We start from the raw sequence: 27,599 nt of genomic DNA on the forward strand, positions 1-27,599 counted from the left end.
AATACAACTGCAAGTATAATCTAAGCAAACCCAGCTGGGGTAAGACAAAGTCAGTGTTGTCACTGGGAAAACTGAGAGGCATGGTGATGTCAAAGAGTAAGGCTGCAAAGAGGAAAGTTGAAGATAGGGTGGTACAGGGGCAAGTAATAATCTACGGTAAGAATTCAGAAATACATTGGTTATAACAGGCAGCATGGTTAGGGGATTTGGGAGAGTCTGGAGCAGGACAAAGAGTGAGTACCAGGATCTTCTGGGAATATACCTACTCCACTCCTAGCAGCACACTTTGGGAACTTTAATGGCTCTTTCCCCCAGCCTGGTTGCAATGGCCACCCACCTGAAGTCCCCCTGGTCATGAAGGTGGTGCCTGCAGAGCCCTTGCTATAAAGTAGAGGTCTCCTTGCCTTTCTGACAACCAGGTCCACAGAAAGGCAGGGACACTTTATTCATATCTTCTCCCCTTGCTGTCCTTGTACGCATTTGGGTACAAGGACGCATTTGGGTTTGTTGAAATGGAGCTCTGAGAACATCGACAACCTACTATATTGACTTGAGAAACTATTATGACTATGTTATAAGAACACCTTTGATCTACTGAGAAAAATATTTTTCTTATAGCTGGAGAGGTATATCCTTTTCTCCCAACTTCCTACTTGTACTTTTAAAATCTTGAGGGTTTTTTTTCCTTACTGTGATTCTTGATGCTACCTCAAGGCATGGCTGTCAGTTAGCTGTACTTTATTGCCAGCCGATGCTGGCTAACAGACCATGAACCATTGATAGCTAATATCCTTAGTTACATCTCACCCCTCCCGAATACAGGAGCTGAATTGCTAAATTTGTTTTTCCAAAGGACATTGATTAAAGGAGTTGACAAAGCCACTTGAATGCGAAATTTCCAACTGTCTAAAATGAAAAGCTTTCTCGATCTTCATGTCTTGGACTGGGGAGAAGGTTTATTTTCCTACTGTGTGTAAATAATGGATTTTGCCTTTTCTGGAAATCCATCATCGAAGAGTATGTTGAATACTCAAACAATGGCAGTCTAAATTGTCCTGCAGTGACACTAACTAGCTGGAACTAATTCAGAAATGTGCAGGGAGCATGATGAGGATAACTTCGTGTGTGGGGAAGAAGCAACATGCCTCACCTGCCTCCATCATAGCTTAGCGTGGCTCAGGACAAACGCTGCCTCATCCAAAGCTGCCCAGGAAATATAGAATCCTCATTATAAATTACAGTCAGCTTTGTTTTTTCTTTTTCTTCTTTTCTTTCTTTTTTTAAAGAGGCTCTTTGTCAGAGAATGTCAAAGCTCAAATACTTTTTACTCATTTTCTTGCTGAGAGCTGCAAGCATAACCAGCAGCAACAGCCAGTAATTAATCATAGCTCTGGAGATGGGAGCACACGTTCAAAGACATTTTCAACCCACTGAAACACGTCATGGGTTTAAAATTCTGCCATAGAGCAGAATCTCTGGAATGAGGCTTTACATTCTTTCTGATTTTGATGTACCTACCGAGTGTGGCCAAGGGCAGCTCTTGGTAAGACATTAGAGGTGGCAGAATTCCTCAGAAAGCATCTAGTGTGGGTTAGCATCTCTGGAGCCCAGTGGGGAAAAACCAGAAGATGGGCAGAGATAAGCATTGGACACCAGGCAACATATTAGGTGAGTATTTTGGTTATGACCTTTTGTTGCAGTGAACCAAGACTTGCAAGTTATTCAAGGGATTTATTGCAAAGATGCTTGTGGAACAGCATTGGAAATGGAAAATGCTTAGGGTTGGAGATAGTTCTAGAAATCACCTAGCTTCTCTGTTGCTCTCAGGAGCCAGAGAACAGCCCTCTATTAGTTGATCTAATTACTTAATGATGACTTCTGTCATCACCATTCTAGTCTCTCTGTGGACTGGCCTAAACTTCCCCTTCCTTATAACTTCAGCTTGCACATGTTCCCTTTTGCTCCATCCTCTCTCTAATGTCCTTTTAAAACTTCAACTCTTATTACTAACTGGCTCATTCTCTTAGCATTTTCATAGTTCGTACTCCCAAGAGAGCAAATTTAGTTGGTTCAGATTACAATTAGGGGACGGGCTGCATCATTGGTTGCTGGCCAGCCTATGAATGGCTTGCCTCGGGGTCAGGTGCTCACTCCTGTTCTAATCAACTGTGACCAGGTGGAGTAGGGTTACAATGTCTAACACAAGCTCTTCTAGACCTGCCCCTTCAGCAGGGCTGTGATCAAGGCAGGCACAGTGATTGACATCTGAGGTTACTCTTGTATTCCTGTTCAATAATTAATGAAGTGTCTTGAGGCAGCCCATGCTATACTCATCCACAAGCCCACACAACTATCATGTCAGTGCTCCAGACTCTCCCAAATCCCCTAATCATGCTGCCTCTTGTAACCAGCTTATATCTGAATTCTTACTGCAGATTCTTTCTTGCCCCTGTCCCACCCTATTTTCAACTTTCCTGTTTGCATTCTTACTCTTTGACATCATCATGCCTCAGTTTTCCCAATGACAATATCGACTTCATCTTACCCCAACTGGATTTGCCTAGATTATAATTGTGTCACAGTCTAAATACATCTCTAATGTGTTCAGTTCTTCACATCATAATGACCACTACCCTACTGAAGGCCATAATTACTCCTTAACTAGTCCCCCTGCTAACAATCCTATGCCCCTCCAATCTTGCATTCTTCTTTTCTTTTCTTTTCTTTCTTTCTTTCTTTCTCTCTCTCTCTCTTTCTTTCTTTCTTTCTTTCTTTCTTTCTTTCTTTCTTTCTTTCTTTCTTTCTTTCTTTCTTTCTTTCCTTTCTTTCTTCCTTCCTTCCTTCCTTCCTTTCTCTCTCTCTCTCTCTCTTTCTTTTCTTTTCTTTTCTTTTCCTTTCCTTTCCTTTCCTTTCCTTTCCTTTCCTTTCCTTTCCTTTCCTTTCCTTTCCCTTTCTTTCTTTTCTTTTCTTTTCTTTTCTTTTCTTTTCTTTTCTTTTCTTTCTTGATGGAATCTTGTACTGTCACCCAGGCTAGAGTGTGTGGTGTGATCTTGGCTCACTGCAACCTTTGGTTGCTCACTGCAACTCCTAGGTTCCAGCAGTTCTCCTGTCTCAGCCTCCTGAGTGGCTGGGATTACAGGCACCTGCCACCACACCCAGATAATTTTTTGTGTGTTTTTAGTTGAGATGGGGGTTTCAACATGTTGGCCAGGCTAGTCTCAAACTCCTGACCTCGTGATTCTCCTGCCTTAGCCTCCCAAAGTGCTGGGATTACAAGTGTGAGCCACCGCACCTGGCCCTTTGCATTCATCTTTCAATGATATGAATCTGTGCTTACAGCATTCAATGGCTCCCTTTGCCCACAGGTTGAAGTCTAATTCCTTGATGTGGTTTCAGAGGTTGACAGGCTTCCATAATCACCCAGTCCCGGCCAGCGTCTTCCCATATCTGTGCTCCCAGCCCTCCTTTGCTTTATATGCTCCCCCTTACTCAACTCCTGTCTGTTTCTTATACATGCCGCACCCTCTCTTGACTTGGGGCCTTTGTACCTGTTTTTCCCTTTGCCCATTTTTCAACTCTCCTCCTCCTCAGCTGAAAGTTCATTTCCCCAGACATTTCTTACTCCCTAGATGGGTGCAGTGAGGATGAGGAGCTCATCTGCTACATTTGCAGCTGTATTCCTGCACTGGCACAGCTGGCACATGGTGGGTGCTCTCTGAATGTTTCATCTTCTTGTGATGTTAAATCCCAGTGCTCCAACAAATTATCATTTCTGTGAAGGAATCAAAATGAAGGCAGCTAAAAGGAGTGGTTGTGGAAAGGGAAAAGAGGAAACGAGTGAAGTGAAATTAAGGGGTATGTAGTATAATGATTCTGAAAAACTCACAGAGTATAGATGGACCCCTGAAGGAAGAAAAAAGATCTATAAACTTTGATTGCTGAGAGAAATATGCAGCTCCCAGAAGGATCACTGAGATCAAAGGACTTTGCTGAGGAATCCATCTCAAGGCTATTTAGCCATTAACAAAGCAGGATTTGGACTCTGGATTAATTTCTTTAGCAGAGAGAAGTTCAACTCTTTTCTAAAATATTTGGAATAGCTGTGGTAGTTCTCATGGGTTATGAACCCGGGCACCTGTTACCTGGGGCTTCCTGGGACAGTTTGCATTCCAAGGTGCAGTCTACCACTCCCAGTGTCCAGAATTCTCTAGTGTTTCTTGATAAAGGTTCACAGACACCTGCAGAATAGTTTACTTGCCCTTTAAGAAACTTAGCCTGTGCTCTCCTCCTTGTGCTCTGCCCTTGGAACTCAGAGGAGAGAAAAGAGCTGGCAACCTTGTTGTACCTCTGTGAAGGAGACAGGCTCAGCTCTCTCTGACATGAACTTTCTCTAGGACAGTCCTATATCCATATCTGTTATCTCTACTCTACTGGCACAGGGTAGGTAGTGAGTTTCCACAATAGCTGCCTGAGCATGCAAGTGACACCATTCTCCCATAGGTTTGAATGTGAGAGTCTAAATTTCTGAGGTGGCAAAATATACTGGAAACCAAAATGAAAATGGCCACTGCATGATATTTAGCCAGTGAGAAATAGGGCAGGAGAGGAAGATGGCAAATGGCTAGTCAGTAATATAGCACCTCAAAATCCATTTTCTTTAGGCACACAAATTAGCCACACCCCTCAGTGAAATCCTTTCCTACCAATGGCAGATGGTGGTCACAGAACACAGTTTTGCCACAACCTAAGAAGGAGAAGATGGCTGAAATCAACATGCACTGCAAGAACCTGGGATTCATCTCCTTTAATGGGGTCAAAGAAGGAAGAAATTGCTCCTGGAAGCTCACATGGATGTTGTGACATGAGAGGCTTGCAGACCACACCCCACCACAATGTCCTTCCTACTGTGCCTCCAAATGTCCTGCCAGCCATGAGGTTTGGTGGAAAGCAGCTTTTGTCCTTCCATCCAAAGGCAGTGGTGGCCCATCAGAAAAGCAAGGATCCAAGTTCTTTATTTTCCTGATAGCTCAGTCTGGAGAGATGCAGGATCCTCAACTCCTTACCATCCAATATGAGACTGATACAAGTAAACATACACTGCACCATTGAAGTCTTCTTTTTTTCCTATTTTTCTCTGAAAACAAAACAAAACAAACAAAAACCAAGTCGGGCTACCTATCTGAACCTGTTTTTTTTTTTTTTTTTTTTTTTTTAATCTGCAAAATTAGGGGTTTGCAAAATTTTTGAATTTTTTAATCTGCAAAATTTCTTGAAAATTCTCCTACGAGAGCTATTTCTAATGCCCTATTTCATTTCATATAAAATAGTCAGAGGCCACAGGAAGAGAAGGAAACACATTATTTCCACTGATGGGCCATCAAATAAGAAGAGTAATGAGGATTTGGGTGCAGGGTGCACAACAAGCCTGACTTACAGACACAAGATGCCCAATTAAATGGTGGCCTCCCCAAGGTCACAGCCTCCTTCCTGGTGGTGTCACCTCTCCCCTCAGCTCCTGGTACTCTATAATGCCATGTGTGTCCTGGACTCCCTGACAGCTATTGACTTAACTCTTCACAGACTTTATTTTTCTCCAAGTTGGATTATAGACCTAAGGCCCAAGCGGGTGGAGATGCAGGATTGCCATAGATATTTGCATTCATTCTTTTCTTGTCATCACTGTTTAGACCAGCATGTCTGGTGAACGTGAAATTTATGAAGAGCTGCCCTCCTTTTGGCTGCCTGGCTTCCTTGCTCACAGTCGGGCCGCCTTAGGATGTTGATTTTTGTTCTTTTGCCATTGTTTCCAGGCTCCCTATTTCTAATTTCTTTTTTCAGAGGCTGACGCAGTTATTTCCACCCCAAGTGCTTGGCCCCGCTCTCCAGCTCAGGGCTTCGTAACCCATGGCAACAAGAGAAGGGAAGCAGGTGATCGCATACCACACACATGCACATATGCGTTCGCGCGCGCACACACACACACACACACACACACACACACACACACATTGGCATGCACCATATTCTCCCCAACCCCCTTCTTTGACTCTGGCAGTCCTGCATGGGGCCCACAAAGGGAGGAGGCTTTCCTGGCTGCAGTGCCAATTAGACACACAGGCCTCATGGTGCTGGGCGCTCAGGGCTTCCGGGTCACAATGCAGCAGCTGCGGTGGAGCAGCATAGCCTCGCCTTCTGAGTGCTCCAACTCCTCGTATTTCTCTGGGGCAGGAAAGTAAAATCCGACCTTGCACACACACAAATGCCTTCACAACAGTCCATTTTCTGCTAGCTGGGAACCTTATTTTATGTCTTCATGGCGATTGGCAGAATTATGCCTGTTAGTAACAGGCACAACTACTTACATATATTTACAGTAAGGAGACTTTTTTTCACATGGTTTTACAAATGTAAATGATAATTAAGTTATTTAAAAGCTAAACTCTCACTCCTCTGCCTCCATCCCATATTTACCAGTCCTGGGAAGCTTCAAACCAGTTCAACAATTTTCTGTTCCTTGCCAAATTTTCTAGCTGGTTTTACCAAAGGATTGAAGGAATCAAGGGATGGACTTAGGCTCAAGTGATAAAAATCCCTTTTCTATCCACAGGCTAGAAATATATGATGATTGCATTCTTATCTGACTTGATCAAGACTGGTGGTAGTAGGTTAACAAAAGAGCCATTTGAAGTGTAGCATCATAAAAAGTGACACATATAAAACCAGGTAACATTTTCTTTCTATTTAAAATTTACAAATATACATTTATCTCCCATGCTTTTGATGTAGGGCCAAGGTCTGATGCTTGGAGCCCAAGTCACCTTTCTTGTATAAGCTACATCCACAACACATCATCAACAACTTCCAATTTTAATTTCTTAGTGCTGTAAGAATTTAAAGACACTTGGGAAGCCCAGAATCTGTCTAGTTTTTAATGTCCTGCCCCTGATACATTACAACAGTTTCATTCCTACCTCATTTACTCAAAGCAAAGTAACTTGCCTTATTGTTTCCAAACAATTCAACTTATTTTTCATTTAAACCACTTTATTTCCTTTTGCATTCATATTGCATTGATTTATATATTCAACAAAATTATGAATTACAAAACAAATGGAACTGACAAAAACTGGTTTGGGAATAAACACAAGTGCCCTTGATGGGTTGGATATGCAACTGGCAGGAGCAGAGGTGTGTGAACATTGAAGAGAACAGCAGAGAGCATTACAAAGCAACTAGGAGCTTTTAGCCCTTCCAGCGCATGCCAGTTGGATGTGATCACACATCTTAGACCCACTAGAATGTGACTCCTAATATTGGAAAGCTAATACCAGCATGGCACTAGGCAGCTTCTTTCACTGATCTCCTCCACACACATGCTCCTGAACCTATATCTTCATCCCTCAGATCAGTTCTCTATATTTTACATTTGGACACCTCCGTTTGTCCCATTTGCCCCTCAAATTCAGTATGTCTGAAAGCAAGCCATTCTCTTCTTTTGAGATAGAGTAGAACCTGCTGATTTTGCCCTTAGAATTCCTTCATCAAATGAAATGTGAAATATTAAGAAAGGAAGCCAAGATGAGGGCCCAGGGCCCAACCTCCTTCATGCCCTTCTAGAGTAACCCCGGGACCTTCTGAGGATCTCCAGAATTCTTCAGAACACAGATTGAAAACCTCTGGAATAGGTACACAGCATAGGCTTTGGAGCCAGCCAGACCTGAGTTCCAACAAGCACTGTGTCACATTTTATCTGTGTGAATTTAAGCAAATTGGTTATTATCTGAGTCCCAGTTTCCTCAGAAACAAAGTGGGAATAATATAGTTACCAATAAAAATTGTGAACATAAGATGAAATGGTGCCCAAAAAGCACTTGACATGCTGAGGTGCTCGACAGTGTCTGCAGATCAGTTCATTGCTTTGATGAACTGTTTGTCTAATGATACCCAGTTCGCAAGGTTTTCAGTCTCAGTTAACACCGACTTTTTCTTCCTCTTGGACCACAGCCCTCCTACTGTATCCCGCTAGTCATTTGGACAGCCTTTGAGGGAGGCAATGCCTTGGGCAAAAGCGTAAGTCTGTGCCCTTTACCACTTGAGCATAAGTGCATTAAGTACTGCGTTTTCTATCACGTTAACATGTAACCCTTACTTTTACTTCCATTTCATTCCTATTGTTATCACTCTAGTTCATGCCTCCATTGTCCTCTAACTTCCTGCTAATCTGTACCCATGCATTCAGCCTACACATTGATGACCAATGACCTTCTTGCATCATAGAACTCACTGGGCAGTTGGTGCTGAGAGTCCCTCAGTGGTACCCAGGGGTATACCACATAAAGTCCCTATGGCTGAGGTTGGCATTCAAAGTGTTTCAAGCTTTAGCCTCTTGTCTTTGACCACTTTGCCACCTACATCTTTTGTCTAACCAAAGCAACTCCTCTCCATTCTCAGAATACAGAAATCTCATTCTTCCTCAAGTCTGTGACCTTGCCTGAGGCATTCCCTCCCTCGAATGTTCTCCTTCTATCTGGCTGTTTAAGTTTCACCAAGATTTCAAGCCGAAGTGGCACTCGTTTTTTAAATAATGTTTCATCTTTTCCTGTTTTAAACACCCTCCCCTTACTCTGTCCTCCAAAGTTTATACCAGTCTTCCTGAATTGTTATTGTTTATATGAGATTGTCCCCTTCATGAACCTGGCTTAGAACCTTGCCGTAGTAAACTTCAGAAGAGGTATCTTGGGTAAAAACTTTTTGATGGATAAAATCTCGATATAATAGGTAAGATCCAGATGAGGAAACAAAAGCAGATACCAAGCCTCACCGTGGGTTTGTAGTGTACTGTCTCAGCAGCAGTCTCTCAAAAGAGGGCATTGTTCCCCTTGAAGTCTTGGTTTTCCTCCTAGGAAGCTGCATGTGTAGGTAAGACAGAAGTTAATCTAAAGGAAACACAGTTTTCCTTAACTCTACGTTTTGTTACAAGTTTATTCACGTGCTTTGGAGAGAGAAAATCAAACTTCTATAAATTGCTGCATTGCTATAACGAAAGAAAACCCACATGCTCTTCCAAGTGTTTCTTGCTGCCATTTTATTTTCTGTCTTCCAAGCTTGGCATGGGAGGAATTCCCATACTTGGCCACAATTTCTTGAACACATATATTGGAAATTATGACCCCAATAACAATTTCTGACTCATCTGCATTAAAGATTTTCCCCTTTCCACTACAACAAATAAAAAATTTTGTACAATCATTCCACATTGTAACTATGGAAAGCCTGGAACATTATATGAGCTGTAGAAAACAAATCAATTGATGTTACCAAATGATCACAGTCAAACCCCCCTTATCCTTTTTTATTAAGCTAGACAGACTGGGTAATGAAGGTCTGGGGCGTTGGGCTCCGACAGCTCAAGGAAGCCACCATTAGCAAACAAACATCTGCTTGCTTCCCTCTGTGGTCCCTGCCAGCTGCAGCCGAGGCACAGTAAATTACTGTGCTAATTCTATTGGCTTGTTCCTGCATTTCTCTAATGCAGAATATTGATCTGTGCTGGGGAGCCTTGGCTTGCAAAGTTCCTAAAGGTGCAAGTGGGCAATGTCTGATATGTTTTAACACCAGGAAAACCTATGGTATGGGGGAACCGTTGCTGAAATGGAATGATACCCAATGACAAAAAATGGAAGGAGGAAAGCTAAAGTTGAAAACAATTCAGTTCATTGAGAGAGTCCCCTTTAAAGGTAAAACAGTGAGAATCACATAAGAAAATGATCACTCTTTTAGTCGTTAGTGGAAGGCAGGATGATTTTGACCCATTTTGAAGTATAGTGGAAATGAAATAGGAAAATATAGTCTATCTTTATTGATTATTTGATGTGGAAATTCTACTCAAAAGAAAAAAATAAAACCTCTATAACAGATACCTGTCTTGATTTTTAGAGGCACCAGGGTGTATTGGCTGAGATCTCAGATTCAAGGATCCCTACTACCTTAGTAGTGTGATGTAGGTAAGGTTGATCTTGTTTCCTCATCTCTAAATGGCAATGATAGCACATAGACTTGTGAGAATGAAATTTTGCCTGGAGATCACTTATCATGGCCCCAGTCACATCGTTGGATTAACTTTCAGGGCACTGTATTTTTCATACAGAAATCTTATAGACAGTGGATGTACTCCTCTGCAGATTTGTTTGAGAAAAACAGAATAGGTGTTTGAAACCGGTTTTCCACTGAGAAGATATCACCCACCAGCACCCTACAGAGTTTACTATGCACTGACTTCTCTGGCTGGATGGAGTATGAGAAAGTATACCCTGAAGGAAATTAACTCACATATGTAAGGACAGTGGCAATAATACAATCAGGCATTCAGAAATTATCAGATTGCTTACAAAGTGCGAGGGGCTTTACATATGCTCCTGCCCCGCACCCCCTCTTACACCTCCTTCCCTAATTTAATAGCTATTGAATTTCAAAGAATTATTCTGTGTGTCTTTCTGGTTATTTTAAATCCTACTGCTGTCCCTGGCAGAATGAGATGTGGAAACAAAATTCAGGTTATCTTTCAAAAATAAAGCTGACATTGATCTCAAGCAGATATTCTGGTGGGCTGTCCTCACCTCTAAGGACAGCTGCCTTGTGTTCAGTGTGGCTTTCCTGTGAGGTGACCAAAAGTTCAGAACACTGAAAATTGTGGGGCATCTCAGAAGGTTTAGGAGAACCTCAGCGCCGCCCTTTCTGAGTTCTTAACTATTGACTTTAAAATAAATGTTTTGGGAACTACCTTTTTGTTATATGGGGAAAAAGCCCTGTGTGAGGCACTCATCTAATCCACACAACACTCCAAGAGTAGATACTATTATGCCTATTGTATAGTAGGGACAGTAAAGCTCAGAGAAATTAATGCATCCAATTGTCTAAGAATTCACAGCGAGTAAAGTGGTAGAACTGAAATGGGATACATACATGTCCATTTAATTTCAAAAACTATCCTAAATTGCCTGTGCTATAACATATATTACAATAAATGAACGTCATGAAATTGCTAAAGTTCAACCAATTTTGACCTGCAAAATGGCAGTTTCATATACTACAACCAAATGCTTCATTAGACCACGGCATAGGTTTCATTTGACTTACAGTGTTGATCTAAACTTTTTGTATTGATATTACATATCCAAAAAGGAATACAATTAAATGTATTTGAAGACTTTAGTTCAATTCTTCTCATTTTTCTGCTGCAAAATACCAGGGGAATCTGACTGATCCTATGTCAATGATTCATACATTACTCGATGTTTTCCAATAAATTTGTATTTAATCTTTGTATTTTTTTATCAGCTTTATTGTGTCCTGACCAACTGAGCTTATAATTGTGTTTCCCTCTTGGCTGCTGAACTTCAACACATTTTGCCATTATGACTTTTATATTACTTTTCAGTTCTTTCTATTCTCAGTTCAGCAATATTGCTGGAGTAATTATTGTTCTTTATACTTTCCAAACATGAGTATATTTTTAAAAACATAAATTATATGAAACTATATTAAATTCTCTGGGATCTAGAACATATTCTCAAGGGGGCTGAAATCCACTAAAATTATATGTACCTAAGATACACTGGTAATATTTTGCTAGAAAAACTCTTTGTTAGCATAAAATGGTAAAATATATTACATATGGTGTATATATATATATATATATATATAGAGAGAGAGAGAGAGAGAGATGTTTGAACATATAAACAATTTATTTAGTAATATTTATTATCTGTGTTTCAAACTTACTAATTAATGTGTTGGCTTTCTAAGCTTTTCTCCTTTCCTCCTCAATAACTCTGAATCTACCTTTGTCACTATGATCAGGTAGTCCTTTAGAAAAAAAATTTCACCGTTCTGCCCCCATGTCTTCACTTTAAATTTTCTTCTATGAACCTTTTGCCTTTGTTTTCTGTCAACTCTTTTGAAAGACATATTTTCTCAACTTACAGTTTTAGAGACATTCATAAGATGAATTCAGTTACCTTTTATCCCACTCTCCTTTTGTCCCAAGGAGAATGTTGATGAAATGACGTTTTTTCAGTTACTTAGCACTTTTTATTTCTGGAGAGAACTTTCACTGTTGCTATCATTTGACTTGAAAATTACGTGTATAGTAGCAGTGTGTCTGTAGGCATTTTTTAATTTTAAAAATTTTGTAGATATATTTATATGTATTTTAAGCAATATCTGGGTTAGACTGTATAAATTTCCCAGCCTCCTTTTTTTTTTTTTTTTTTTTTTTGAGACTGAGTCTTGCTCTGTTGCCAAAGCTGGGGCGCATTGGTGCGACCTTGGCTCACTGCAACCTCCACCGCTCGGGTTCAAGCAATTCTGCCTCAGCCTCCCAAGTAGCTGGGACTATAGGCATATGCCACCACACCCGGCTACTTTTTTGTATTTTAGTATAAACGGTTTCACCGTGTTGCCCAGGCTGGTCTCGAACTCCTGGGCTCAGGCAATATGCCTGCCTTGGCCTCCCAAAGTGCTGGGATTACAGGCGTCAGCCACCATGCCCCACCCTAAATTTCCCATTTTTTAATAGTTGTTTAGTTTCACAATCTTTTCTAGTTTTTAAATTATGAACCTGCTCATATGAACATTCTCTGTCATGTTTTACTTGCCAAGGACAGCACAAAAGAATCCAATACTCCTTTTAGCTATAATACCTTGGAATTAAACTGACTCTGACAAACGCAAACATTTTCCTGCACTGACAAAGGCCTTCACTAGTGAGTGGCAGGCTGGCCACATTGTCACGAAGGCTGACCTTAGAAGCTATAAATTTCTAAGAGATCTGACGAAGCTGAGATGTTTTCAGGTGGTCTTCCTCAAGATCATTTAGATTTAAATATTTGAAAAGAACCCTCTAGAGACAACCTTTTTAAGAGAAAGCTCATCTAACAATGATGAAGGTGGGGCCAGAGAACTCTCAAAGCTGCCACCAAGACTGCAACCATTTAACATCCTGTTTTCGTCTTTCTCCTCCAGCAGCCACCTCAGTAGTCCCAAGGCGCGTTCCTACACACTTATTGCAGGATGCCATAGCCATTTCCGCATTTTGTGTAGCTATTTTTATTAGGTTGTGGACAGTGTGCACACTGGTTTGTGAAGGGTTAACACTCAGTTGTGCTGTTGATGTGCCCTTAGTCACAATATGTTTCCTTTGAAGCAAGGGTGCAGTGTTTCAAAAGACAATCACTATAATCCTATGCAGATTTTTCCTGACTAATGGATAGGAATTTTCAGTTGAATCTTTAAATGAGTTAGGACAGTGTAAGAGATGGATATAATCCTTAAATTTTTTCATTAATAGACATTTCAAATTTGAAAAACTTAGGAATTGTATGCATATCTGATTTATTGCTGTATGTGTTTCTTGAGTCATAAAGCTGCTGCAAAAGTTATATAATGCTTGCAAAAAATAGTGTGGTCTCTTTGTGAAACTAAATGAAATAAAGTATAAAGTTTGTGATACATTAAATCACAAACATAAATATGTGCTTTATGGCCAGCTGTTATTTCTAAATGTGCACATTTTAAAATAGAAACATTTACCCAACGTACTGATTAGCCATTTCCCAGTTCCAAAAGCCCAATTGCATTTAAGATGCAAAAGATTAAAATGCCTAAATAGATAAAGTTAACAGTTCATCTTCCTAAATGCTTTTATATGTTTTAAGTCTTACAGTTCCTTCCAACCCTGTAGTCTCAAGGCTGGAGCTACTTTGATGTGGATTTGTGTTTTATGCACATGTTCTCATTGGAACAGAATCTGACTGCATCTCAGACACCCAGAAAAATGTTCTGCACACAAAGGGATGAAGGGACACCATGTGGCTCCATACTACTTCATGCTGTGCATGCGGGTTCTCAGAGAAAGTGAACTGTTTTTCCATTATAATTTCTCAAATATTCAACTTCAGTCTGGCTAAAAATCATCTCAGTTGCTAATGTTCCATTTCTCGATGATTTTACTCCTCCCCTGCATAAAAATTGGTCAAGGAGAACATGCAAGATTATGTTGATTCTAAAATACAGTTCCCCCAGGAGACCTTATTTGCTCATCCATATAGCATCTCTATCTTTGTAGGTAGAGCAGAATTTGTAAATGCCTCCAGTCCTTTAGGACACATTGGCAATTGGCAGTTCAAAAGTTCATATGATGCCATATGTCTGAATAATTTTTATCTACATCTAAAACAATACGGGACTGTCAAATAAAATCCTGCATGCAAACAAATGATGGAATGCAGGGGAACTCTCTGCTTTAGCCTTTTCTTCTTTGTCCGACAAGCTAATGCAATAAGGCCAATAATAAAAGGTTGTGTATTAGGCCTAAAGCCTGTGACAGATAAAAAGAAATGTTGGAAACCAATGAAGCTTTTGCACAATTAGATTTTTTGAGGCTGTGCTGTAAGGATTGCCCAGAGCCTGTTCAGTCCTGATTGATGGTAAAATCATAACTACATCATATTAGCTGTAGAGTTCACTGACAGGTTACTACAGATTAATATTGCCACTGCTGTTCACTTACCATCAAACCAGGAGAAATATGAATTGAGCTGTTCTTCTAACAAACCCCGCATATTAAAAGGTAAGGTGTTCTACTGAACAATCTCCCCCTGTCACTGAGGAAAGACACAAACAATGTCTATTTGAGAGATATGCAGATACCTTGCAGCATACTAATTAGTTCTCTGCTGAAACAGCCCCATCACATCCGGCTGGCTAACGACCCTTCATGTGAGCTTGTTCCTTCAGAGCTCTTGGCTACAGGATTGCAAACGACACCCTAAAACGTGGAGCTGCAAACCTTGGTGATTTAAATACTGGCTGCAAGGCAAATTGCGGTGACATAAATTTGGCCCATGTGTTTTGCATCATGTGAATACGAAACGGGGAGGCCGTGGAGCCGAGTTTTGTTTGCACTGGACTCTGGAGGTTTGGTGGACTATTTTCAGAGATGCTATTCATGACAAGGGAGGAGGATCTTTTGCTTTACTTTAGAAATGTTGAAAATGCAAGAAATAAGCATGTTGCTCTCCTAATCAGATCGTGCTGATAATAATGACATCCTAAGATGAAAGCATTTTATCTTTTTGCCACCCGAAGCCTTGGATAAAAATTCAACAGTGAAACGAAAACAGGGCTCACTATACAGTATATGAAATGGAATGATTCTTCCCGATTAGGATATGTCAATAAGCAAGCACTGGAGTAAGAGAGGTATTTCATATCCTTCCTGTTGTGATGACAAGAGCCCCAGCCTGGCATCAGGCAGGAGGCCTGACGCTTTGGCCTCTTGGTCAAGGTGCTTGTCCTCTTAAGACTTGGAATGTGTGTGCGCGGTTGAACTAGGGGATCTCCAAGTTCTCTTTCAGCACTGTTATCCCACGTTGCTGGCCCCAGTGTTTTGTATCCTAGGCCATGTTTCTTTACGTGTGGCTGTTGGATTTCAGCATCAGCATTCCCTGATTCCCTGGGTGGCTGGTTAAAGATGCGGAGTCTGGCCCCACCCCATGTGGTTCAGGTGGCGTTCAATTTAAGAACCACTGTCATGAGGGATGGAAGTGACTTGCCTAAAGTCACTACAGACTTTATCATTGTTTTCAAAAGAATGTGCAAAGAGCTAGAGAGTCAGCCAGACACTGGGGAAGAAGATAATATCTTCCTATAGATTTAAAGAGAATTGTTAATCTATTATTTAAATTTACATTATCTATTTATTTGAAGAGAAAATGATGACCCTGGCAACAGTAACCCATAAGCTTCATTGCATTAGTGGACAGGTGATAGACTGGGAGAAGATGTTTGCAATGCTTAAAACTGACTCTGACAAACAAAACCTGACACAATTCATATCTAGAATCTATAAAAAGCTCCTGCAAATTGACCAGAAATGTATGCAACAGGAAACACCATAGAAATATATGCAAACAGTATGAAGCTCAAATGATGAACTGATGTTGGAAGTGGTGTTCAAATTCATTGATAATCAGAACAGTTGGCTACTCTAGACACATGAGAATGTCAGAACTGAGAAAACTGAGTAATACCAAGTTTTTGCAAGGATGTGGGGCTGTGAAAACTCTTTCGTTATTGAGCGAAGAGGAAATGAGTATGATTATTTCAGAAAGCAACCTGACAGTCTTGATGAAATTAAGTATGAGTATGTCCTAAGACTAAGGTGATAAGCAGCCCTTTCCTACTCAGGGTAGCAGGGAAAGTCTGAGGTTATGACATCATTATTAATAGTGCCCTTTTCATTTCCCAGGATGTTCTTGGGAAAATAAATTATATAGTCACCCTACTACTGCAATCCCACTTCTGAACACATATCCCAGAGAAATTTTCACAAAGGGATCATGTATGCAAATGTATTTTTAGCTTCATTTGTGATAATGGAGAATCAAACTTGATGCCTTCTACCAGGGGAATGGATCAGTACACTGGGTTGTCACAGTCTGTGCAGCAGATGGAAGCAATATTTTTATGTAAATATAGCAATGTGGGTAAATTTTTAAAGCAAAATTGTGAGTGATACAGAATGATATTTAAAGTAAAATTCCATTTGTCTAAATTTTAAAAACAAATGTAAAAATGTGTTGAGTAAAAAACAGTAGATACATGAAAATATATGCACACATCAAAATATTGACTATTATGAGGGTGAGAAGAATGGGGATGAGGATCTGAGTGAGGAGGAAAAAAGTAATGAAATATGAGAAGGATCTTTTGTGGAGTTATGTGATGATATGCTATACAAAGAGGTGTGGGATTCTTATAGACCTCTGCCCTTGAGGTCAAAAATGAAGGATAAAAGTGTGACTGTAATCTTAATTCCTGTCTCTGGGAAAGTAATGGAAAAATTTTCCTTCAAATACGATTGTGAGCAGGAAACAATAATTTCATGGATAAGAAGGCTTTTGAGTCTGTCCTGTATAACCTATTTGCCAGGAAGGTGGAAACTTTAGTCCAGATAATTCTACTGTCGACTAATCTCCTGACTGATAACAGAGCCTCTGGCATTATCAATGAGTGACACAGATTTCACAGCAAAGAGTGTAGCAAATAGTATTTGCAGCAAATACTATTTGCAAGGTATATGTTTGTAACTCTCTCCTAAAACTTTCAATGGATTCCACATTTCCTATAAGATAAAGTTCAAACTTCTTAGCTTGGCAACAAGGACCTATTTCTACCATCTAATATGAAATACCCTTTCCCATTTAATCTCCTAATTTCCCTACACTGATCCTTTGCTTTCCTGAAATGGTCCCTTGTCTTGTCATACCATGTGTCCTGCCTCATATGCCCTTCTATTCCTCCTGTTGTCTTAGTCGTCACTTCCAGAACTAGTTGGAAGTACAGACCTTCTATAAATCCTTCCTTTTCCAACTCAGACCTGCATGACTTTGACTTTCTCCTTCATGCAGCTGTTGCAGTGCTACTTGAAATTATAATGATCTTTTTCATACATGGGAGGCTTTGCAATATACTCTCAACTCTCTTACAAATAGTCCTAAGCCTTTTAAAAAGTATTTTTGAACACATGTTTATTGACCCCTTCCTCCCCCTGATATTACAGGAAGATAACAGTGATTCCTGGAATACTGTCCCTGACTTCAAAGGATCTTATAGTCCATGGGGAGATACGTCAATACCCAGAGAGAACTGAGAAATAAGAAAGTAAAAAACGTCAGGAGGTTATGTTAGGAACTAGGCTAGAGTTGGGGAGAACGATGCGTGGAGGCTGCATGTGAGTCTCAGCAGCCTCCCCACTCCCGTTTCAGATGGGACCTTCACCTTTTGTGCACACTGCTTTAAATCCAGGCGTGGCCTGTCACTTTATTGCTCAGGAGGGTTAGACACAGAGAAGTTCTTCCGAATGGTCTGCTGGTAATAGTGACTATCACATCATAAAATAATTTCTCCACTACACAGCCAACACTCTTTTTTCTGCCTGGTGTATTCTAGGGATAAAATAGTTGTTGAGTGAATCTGAACTTTGCTGAGGGAAGTGTTAACTGATAACTGAAAACAGGAAGTGGTATCCTTAACTGATTCAGTATCATTGCCCTGAATCCCATTATAGAAAAATTTGTCATTGGGTTGTATTGCTGTGTAAGATGGGAAGACAGTAAGTAATTTAAGAATCTCATATATAAAGATGTTTGGGATGGGGGTTTCATAGATGATTTTGTGATTTAATCGGATTATTGGGGACCCAGGATCTTTCTCCATTTCTACTTTGCCATGCTCAGTATATTTTCTTTTCATCCTCAGACTTACTACATCTTGGACATAAGATGGACACCATAGTCCTAGACTTCACACAGTCACAAAGTTGTGTTCAAAGGCAGGGTGGTAAAGAAGTCTTCTTTCCAAGGTCACTCTTTGCTTGTCAGAGAAGGACATATATCCCAGAAACCTCTGGGGCTTCTGCTTACATCATATGGACCAGAACTGGGTCCCATGGCCATAAAACGCCACAAAGGGTATTGGCTGTTTTAGTGCTATAGAGGAAGCAGTCTTGTTAGTATGGGATAAAGGGGAGGGGACTTGTGGTAGAGTAGGCAACCAACAGAGTTTTCCATAGGACACAAATATATTGGGTATTCAAGAAACTGTGGACCTTTTCTGTACTTCATGCCACCCCCTTGTGGATTAAAATCATATTCATGTGGATAGGTTCTCACTATGTCAGACCTGGAGTGAAGCCTCTTCTTTGCTGGGCAATGAGGAGTTTCTTTCATTTCATTTGTTCTTTCATTCGTTTTTCTGATTACTCATTTGTAGTATATTTACTGAGCATCTAATAAATGTTCTGAAGTTTGTTTGTACTTTAAACCCCTTCAGCGGCCAGATGAAACCTAAGGATGCCTACTCAGAATGTTTTTTAAAGCATTCAATAAAATACACAGGATTACAAGAAAGTTAATTACATTGAAATACAGTTTACCGTTGGATCCTGTGGCCAGATCCTGTGCTGATGCCAGGCTATAAAATAGCAGGAATTACAGGAGGAGCGTTGTCCTCATGCAGCTTAGGACCCAGTGGAGGAGCCCGCTGAGCAGGAGGCAAGTGAAGGCTCCGATAAGAGAGGCCTGGGGTGCCTAGGAGCACCCATGAGGGCACCGGCCTCCATCCGGGTGAAGGTTGAAGGAAAAGAGATTCCAGAGTATCTAAGAAGGGATCCAAAGGAATTCACCAGGAAAGAGGGAGTAGGAAGATAGTAGTGGTGAGAAAGAAAAGTAAGCAAAGAGAAGACTGAAGAGTTTAGAGAACCATTCTAGTTCAGTATTTCTGGAGTGTAGAGGCAAAAGCGGTGCTGAGTTTCTGGGCAAAGATGAGCCCAGGACAAAACACTCCTGAGTCTGCTGCCGTGTTGAGTGAGTTTATTGTACAGGCAGCTTTGCCCAGTAAAGGCAAGTGACAAGCCTGTAGTGACCTTGTTGGGTTTTGCTCACTGTTGCATCTGCAGTCTTGAGCACAGTGCTGCATTAAATAATGGTTACATGAAGGAAGCATAAGCCCTATGGGTTTCTCATTCCTAGGCCAGCATGTTAAAATGCATTTTGTGAGGACTCACGGCTGTGTATGAGAGCATGCTCAGTCAGTTCCTAAAACAGAATCTTCTACAACTCTCATTCCTCTCCACCTCCATATTCCTGGCTTCAAGTGGCTGCCCCACCCTTCCATCTTTGGCCAAAATGTCAAGTTCTTGGCTGCATCTGTGGGAGTAAGGTCTATGGGTGTGAATGGAGCCCAAGTATTGAGGCTCACCCAGGAACACGTGGGAGGCTGTGGCCACTTGTCACCATGGCCGCCATGCAGATTCAGGGCTCTCACCCCACTCTGTCACCAGGCTTCACAGAGCCCAGTGGCTGTTCCCATGGTCTTCTGGTTTCCTTTAAAGATACAAGAGTCATGCTCTAGGTTTCTGGGGTTTTCTTGGTCCCTTCTAACAAAAATCCCCACCGACAATCCCCAGCATTCACAAAAACATGGCTTGCAATGTACCCTACACATTGATATGCATCTGTTTCCCAATGTTTAAGGAATGAGATAAGGATGGATCGAGCACCTAATGGGAATAGGGAACGTGGGTATTCCCTGAGAAGAGATAATAACTAGTCAGATGTTAGAGCCACAAGGGAGCTTAGAATGTGGCTAGCCCAACCCTTTCCCCTCACTGAGGCCCATTTACCATTGAAATGAAAGGGTTGAGCTTCGTTATGTCAACTGTGGCCTTGAATAGGGTGGTAGAAGTTAATTAAGTTGTCTAAACTCTCAGAATTTAGCAACTTCAACACTAAGATGAATGGTTTGGAATATATGTCTTTGAAAGTCCTGGCTTAGCATAAATTCTATGATTTTTTAATCATATCAGATACTTTCTCTATACATAAGTCTATCTTTCACCAGAAATGTAGCCTTCTTTTTTCTTTCTAAGAGAGATTGACATATAGCTAAATTTTTTAAATTGATCCACTTTTTGTCATATGGACATTATTTTGTTATGGTTATCCTATGATTCATGAGTCAATTTGCAGCACAAATCTCAGATGATATAAGTGAATTATTCACATTTCACAGTGGTAACATAGTAGTTTTTCATTTCCCATGTAAGTTAAAATATCTCCTATATTCTATGTTCCATATTTTAAAAAAACCTAGGAACGTGCACATATTCTCTGTTTTGGAATATGTTTGAGAACTTGGCACCACGAACGACATGTTTGCGAGAAAGAACTGAACCAAGTAAATTTCACATAACCTGGTATTCTCTATTCCAGGAGCTCAGAAATGTCATTCTGACTGATAGGAAAATCCTAATGTCAGTCGCCTCTTGATTTGGTTTAATCGGAGCCTCAGCTCATCAGTTAACTTCACTGTGTCTGATCTTTCATTCGTAAAATGAGAGATAACCTATCTGACAGCCAGATAAAGAGGAATAAAGTTTGCAAAGCACTTAAGACATCTACAGAATGAATTGAAGAGAAAAAGATAATAATCCACTTGGATTATTCTTTGATGACATGGCAGATTGGCCTGGTGACATAATTTATAGGCCTCTTTCTTTGTCCACAAAAGGACCTTAGGCTCTATGACTATGTTTCCTTGGAACTGTACTAATTTTTGGCATGTGTCAGGCCCTGACCATGACCTAGATTTTGAGCAGAAGATCAAATGAGGCCAGACTAGACCACTAAAATTCTCCTGCGTCATTTTTTCCTCCTATACTACAGCACATACGTATTTAAAAGAGAAAAACATGAAAAAAGACATCTCTAAATCAAAAATACATTTGAAAACTTTGTCCAGGAATCCTTGCAAATGGGCACCAAAAGTCAACAAGGCAAGATGTCTTTTTGTAAGACAACTTATAAAGTGTCCATGGGAAAATGTATATATTGTAGTTCTACAAAAAGGAATCTTATAGAAAAGTCAGGCATATAAGAATGGATTTCCAAAGTATGAGTGTCATTGAGTAAAACAGTGCAAAAATTCTAGAAGTTTCTAATTTGATTTTGATTGTGGAATTTGCCTTTGCCTGGAACAAGATACCCAGCTGTTTTACAATAGGGTCTTTTGCCTTCTAGCAACACAAAGACAGTGTGTGCCTTAAATAGCAAGGCTATTTTCAAGGGCTGCATCTCTTGGTTGTCTACAGTTTCAAAAATATTTTCTGGAGTCATAATTCATATTGCATAGCAGTTATTTATTTTATTGTTTGTTTATTCAAAATTTTGACCTAGCAATAAATTCTTACGGATTTTATTTTTTCATGCATTAAGTTTAATTGGAGCACAGGACTTCCATTTTGGGGTTCTGGTATTCTTTAAAAACATCATTGGTCTTTAAACTGAAAGGTTTGATGGAATATTAAATTTGATGAATCATAGCAAGTGTCTGTGTTTGTTAGTTTTTATAGACCACATTAAAGTATTCATTAATAAAGTCACACTACATTGCATTGAGTGGGTTCTAAAAGGTTAATGACTTGATGCAGGCTGGTGTGCTTACTGTTTGAGGGTGGCTTGTGGCAAACTTAGTTCACTTTAAAATTGGAATACAAAATAAAGATCATAATTTTAATCTCAAAGTCCAGAAATTTCTTGATCCCCTTCCTCTTTTCCTCCTCCTTTCTCTTCTTCAACCATCACCAAAAATCTTGCTCACTCAGATGTAAGTGGTTTGAAGCCACTGGCTAGTAAGCTTCAAGATAACTCTGGAGGGACAGTAGCATCACCAGAGAAGTCACCCTCCCTCCTGACTGCTCCTACAGTGACCCTCCAGCAAGCAGACACTGACTCAACTATGAATCACCCGTTTTGAAACAAGAGCTGTTATTGGAGAAGTATATTGTTAACTGTTTGATTTTTTTCCTTGGAGACTCTGTTGTGGAAGACAAAATATTTGCAACCTTCAAATAAGAGTAACTTATACAGCACCTATTACAAGATCGCCTGTGTAAACGAACCCATCACATATTTGTTGACTGACTGAATTCAAGACTCAGGGAGGCACATTCTCCTGTTCTGTGGTTAGAAGCATTTGGAGTAATTATTGCATATGGATTGCTTACCCCAGAGATTTTTTGAGTCAAACTTTTATGTGTCAGAAACAGCATTAATTTAAGCCAGACTGGGATTGTGTGGTTGCTTTAAAAAATTGCTAAATTGTTCAATTCCTTAATATTAAGTAAAGGCCCTACAGATACTTAATGAAAATCCATGAAATCTATATCCTTCTCAGAGGAAACCTTCTCTTCACAAAGTCAAGTGTGAAGGTAAATTTCTCTTAAAAAGAGACTCGTCCAGTGGCTTGATTCTGTTGGGAGTTGTTAGTAAAATAAATGACTCAAATTTGTTTTGTGCAAGAAACAAATCAAAGCATTACCAGGGCTGAGGGGGGCGGGGGTGCTGGGCTGACCTGCAGTAGCTTAACCATTTCCTGAGCAACTAGAAGCTGCTAGATTGGATGGATGATAGTTCCCGTGCTAGTCATTGTGGAGAGAAAAATAAAAGTTCATAAAAAACAGGCCACCAAGGGTTATATGGCTGCAATTGTTTCCAGGCTGAAACAACTTTGTATCTGTTTATTATTGTCAGTATCTTGTTATATTGTTCTTTCAGAATCAATAAAAGCTAAACTCCCTTCATGGTTTTACTACTAAACTTTCCTGGAAGGATGTGTAACACTGAAAGTCAAGAATGGCAAAACGGGAAAGTAGGCAGAATGAATGATGATGAGTAAAACGTAAACCCACTTTAGTTAACGGCCTTTCTCTGAAAGTTTTTCTATTAATGTAAAACATATGGAAAGATTCTTGGTGTTTTTGTTTGCATTTTTTAAATTAATGTTTGAGGTAATTTTTTCTTCGGAGGAAAGAAAAGAACAAATACACATAGTAGTGATATTTTTATTTTGATTAAGAAAGGCTATTTTCAGAGGATTCTTTACTCTCAATTTTTCCACACTTCTGAGAGGCCCTTGCTGGCAGTCACTGTTGCGGGAGGTTGAATTTATCCTGTTTAATAGTAGTTATATTGAGTGAGAAGGCGGTTTTATTAAAACTGGTTTAACAAGCATAATCGTTTGCATTTTTCCCCTGCTCTATGTTACTCATCCATGTCTATTTATGGCTGAGCACAATAGTCACTTTTAAGAATCTAATGCTTCTTGATGATTGGAATTCCCGGAAATAACCTTCACCAGCATTGGAGTCCAAGGCTGGACAGAGTTCTGCTAAAGTTGTAGTGTGCTGGTAAATATTTCACAGCCAGTTCCTGGGAGTGGGGATAGGGAGAGGAAGCATTTGCCAGTGTTCAAGGTGTAAAAACCCACATCATAGCAGATTTGAAACTACCAACCTTCTATTGCTGAATAAGGCATTGGGAAGACATGCACACATTGGCCCTTGCCAGCTAGTTATGAGTTGGCTTGAGTATGTTACTGTAGACTCCCCACCAACTTCAGTGATTATGATTCTATGATTATTTAACAGATTGGAAAAGGAGAGCTCTGTTGGTTTCTTTATTTTTTTTTTTACCTAAAAGTTATGAAAACAATTGTATTTAAATATTGTCCTTGGATATCAATATGTGCTGACCTTACCCAAGCACTGCAAGAGACTAGTTCTCGCACATTTCTTTTTCTAAAAATTCTTGGTTGTAACAGAATGTTCTAGGTAAAAAAATTCTCTCCATGGGGAAAAATAGAATAGTAAATTATTATTTTTTCCCAGCTTTATTGAGGTATGATTGATAAATAAAAATTGTATGTATTTAGAGGATGTAATGTGATGTTTTGATATATGTATACATTGTGAAATAATTACCACAATCAAGCTAATTAACACATACATCATCTCCCATCATTACCTTGTGTGTGTGTGTTTGTGTGTGATGAGAAAACTTGAAATCTACTCTCAGCAAGTTTCAAGTATGTAATATATTATTATTAACTATAGTCAACAAGCTATACATTAAGTTTCCAATACTTAACTCACCTTATAGCTGAAAGTTTGTACCCTTTGACCAATATCTTCCCAGTTCCTCTACCCCTCAGCCCCTGGTAGTGAACATTCTACTTTCTGTTACTGTAAGTTTGACTTTTTTTTTAGATTCCACATATAAGTGAAATCATCTGGTATTTGTCTTTCTGTGCCTGGCTTATTTCACTTAGCATAATGTCCTCAAAGTTCATCCATGTTGTTGCAAATGGCAGGATTTCCTTCTTTTTTTCAGGTTGAGTAATAGTAGAATGGTAAATTGTAGTGGGTGATCCAGCTCTATAATTTTAAAAGGTCTATTTTTTAAGATATGGTCTCATTACTGAAATCAGAGTCTCTGTAGAATGGGGAAGCTTTGAAGGACCCATTCATAGGGTCAATAAAAAATGATGGGCCACTGATGTCTCTAGATCTTTTATAGACAAATAGAAAAAAAGGGACTATCATAATATATGTATATGATATGTATCACATATATCATATATATATGGCTATATGGTTAATCATCTCTCTAAAGTACTTTTAAAAAGTTATATAGAGTAAGGCTTATCATTTGCAGCTGTTAAAGAGGAATGTCTGCAATGTGAGCAGGCCAGTTTGAAGATAATGGATTTATGAGTTGCAGGAAGCCAAATGTGTGATCGCTTGGGCCAGAATCTGTTAAGTATCATGTTGCTATTTCTCCCCTTTCTTCCCCATCTTAGGTCACATCTCAAATATGAACATCACCCAGAGGTTACCCAGGTGATCCCAGGCCATCCTGGGTATGCAGCTGTGCAGAACTTGATCTTGAAGGACAGATGGCATTAGGGGGGGATTCTTTTATACCTTGCACTGACCAGGGCTAAGTTTCTGACATTTCTGTCTGCAGACAACAAAAGGCTTTCATCATGAGCTGCTTTCTGATGCGTGCTTAAAACCAAGTTGAACGCATTAAAAGGGTGAAGAAGCAGAAATCTACTCACTGTGCTCTGTGAAGAATTAAATTTTGGTGAGAGTTGAAGGAAGGAGAGATTTTTAAAAATCTTTATGCTCTCTCCAAAAAATTGGATTTAATGTGTATTTTGGGATAATTCTAATTCTCCATTCATTCCAATATACATTAAATCCTATATTTTCTTTAAAAATTGACATTTTAAATAAAATGTTTAATACAAATTACATTTAGCTGAGTTGAGTTTAATTGCCCTTTCTGATTTGAATAATATTATGATTCTTGCAAGCCCAAACCTTCCCTTAGCAAAATTTAATGTCACTGGGATGTGGTATGCTTTCATGAATTCCCCTCCAAATTTTTCCTTTTTCAGCTAGAATATTTTCTCAGACCTCCTTCTCTCTAATGTTACTAAAATCCTTTGAAATATTATCTGATTTCAGAACTAAGACTTTAACCGTGTCCTTTTCAGGAAACTTAAAATAACTCTTATATCCTTTTAATTTAGTACTTTATTCCACCATATATCCACACCAGTCCTTCTGACTCATCATATTTCTGAAAAGTACAAGGCAACATTTCTGAAATTTAGTTGTTAACAGTATTACATAGAGTCTATATGACTGAGTGAAAAAAATAATATTATAATAACTAACATTGCTTGAGTTACACGTCTGTCCAGGAATTATTCTAAGTGCTTTATGTGCATTTCTCATGTAATCGTCACAATAATCTGGAGGAGATAGGTCATATTCTTATTATCAACCTTATTTTCCAGATGATAAAGCTAAGGCACAGATAAATCATGAGACTTTTGTAAGATCACAAGACAATTCAGTAAAGGCATGATTCGAACTAAGGTTGTCTGGTTGGATCGTTCACTTTTTTATCCACTTTGCCATGCTTCTCAGAGTGATCTTACCATTTGTTTTGAAAGCTCTATTTAAGGCAGTGTGTAGGGTGGATAGGACACTGGACCAAAGACCAGAAGATGGGCCCTTAACCTGATTTTTTTCATGAATTGGTTGTGTAAACTTGGACAAAGCAACATCTCTTTAAAAAAAGGTAGGCAGAATTCATTACATTAAGTCCTTTTATAAGCATCTTATTTATTTTCAATAAATAATGCTATCAGTGGGAGGCCATCTAAGCGGAGCCTTTAGGATCAATATTGAATGCAGATTCTAGGGTGATACATTGTGGTTGACACAGGGCTGTGGTTGATGCAGGGCTCCTGGGTTGAGTCCCTTCTCTTCCTCTTACCAGATGTGAGATGGAGCCAAGTTAATCACACTGCCAGAGCTTCTGTTTCCTCATCTGTAAAATTCAGGTAATAAAAAATGTTCACCTGACAGAGTTATTGAGGATAGATGAAGAGTGACCTTAAAACACTTAGCACAGCATCCATATGCTTTGCTGTGTGATCCTGTGAGGTTACCATTACCAGCTCCATTATACGAATGAATAAACTGAGGCCTAGAGAAGTTAAAAAACTGGTCCAAAGTCATTCATCTTGTAAGTGGTGGAGTCAGCATCCTAACTCAGGCAGATGAGCTTTCAATGAACACACCATCTTTCTCCCAGGACGAGGGAGATGTTATCTATTACCTGAGCTAACTGTTTGTTTTCCAGGATATCCTCCACTTCCCGCAATTCAGTAGCCAAAGGATTGAACTGATACCTTCAGAAGACTTCCTGGATTCCCTTTCCAAGACCCACACTCCACTATGATTGGGTAAGACCTACCCTCTATTTGACCAGTGCTGCATACACACACACATGCACACACATTCTCACACTCACCAAGTCTTGGTTTCCTTTTCTAAAAAGCAAAAGAGGGTAAAGGAATGCCCTCCCAAGTCTCTTTCTAATTTTCAAGTTCCAGCCTCCCGGCACTACCCTACATCCCATATGCCCACGTAGATAAACTTGTTTTAATAAAAGCTAACTTCCGATTTAGCACACAGTATTAAGAATTAAAGTTGGATGAAGCTATTACTGTTAGGAATAGCCTTGGGTTATTTTTCAATTCACTTATGTCATACATCAAATGATTATGAAAATCAAATGCTGTAGCCAGGAAAATAGAACATGAAAAGACAGGAATAA

At 39.6% G+C, this 27,599-nt stretch overlaps 1 long non-coding RNA gene across 1 annotated transcript in view; it reads left to right on the forward strand.

Moving 5' to 3' along the window:
* LOC140712676 (uncharacterized) overlaps positions 1-27,363 on the forward strand; it is a 160,080-nt gene extending 132,717 nt beyond the window's left edge. The window contains exon 3 of the long non-coding RNA XR_012094390.1: positions 27,123-27,363. This is a non-coding gene — a long non-coding RNA (uncharacterized lncRNA). The remainder of the gene's footprint in view (positions 1-27,122) is intronic.
* Positions 27,364-27,599: the final 236 nt, after the last annotated feature.

Source organism: Chlorocebus sabaeus, chromosome 10 (assembly GCF_047675955.1).
Source record: "Chlorocebus sabaeus isolate Y175 chromosome 10, mChlSab1.0.hap1, whole genome shotgun sequence".
Classification (NCBI taxonomy): domain Eukaryota; kingdom Metazoa; phylum Chordata; class Mammalia; order Primates; family Cercopithecidae; genus Chlorocebus; species Chlorocebus sabaeus.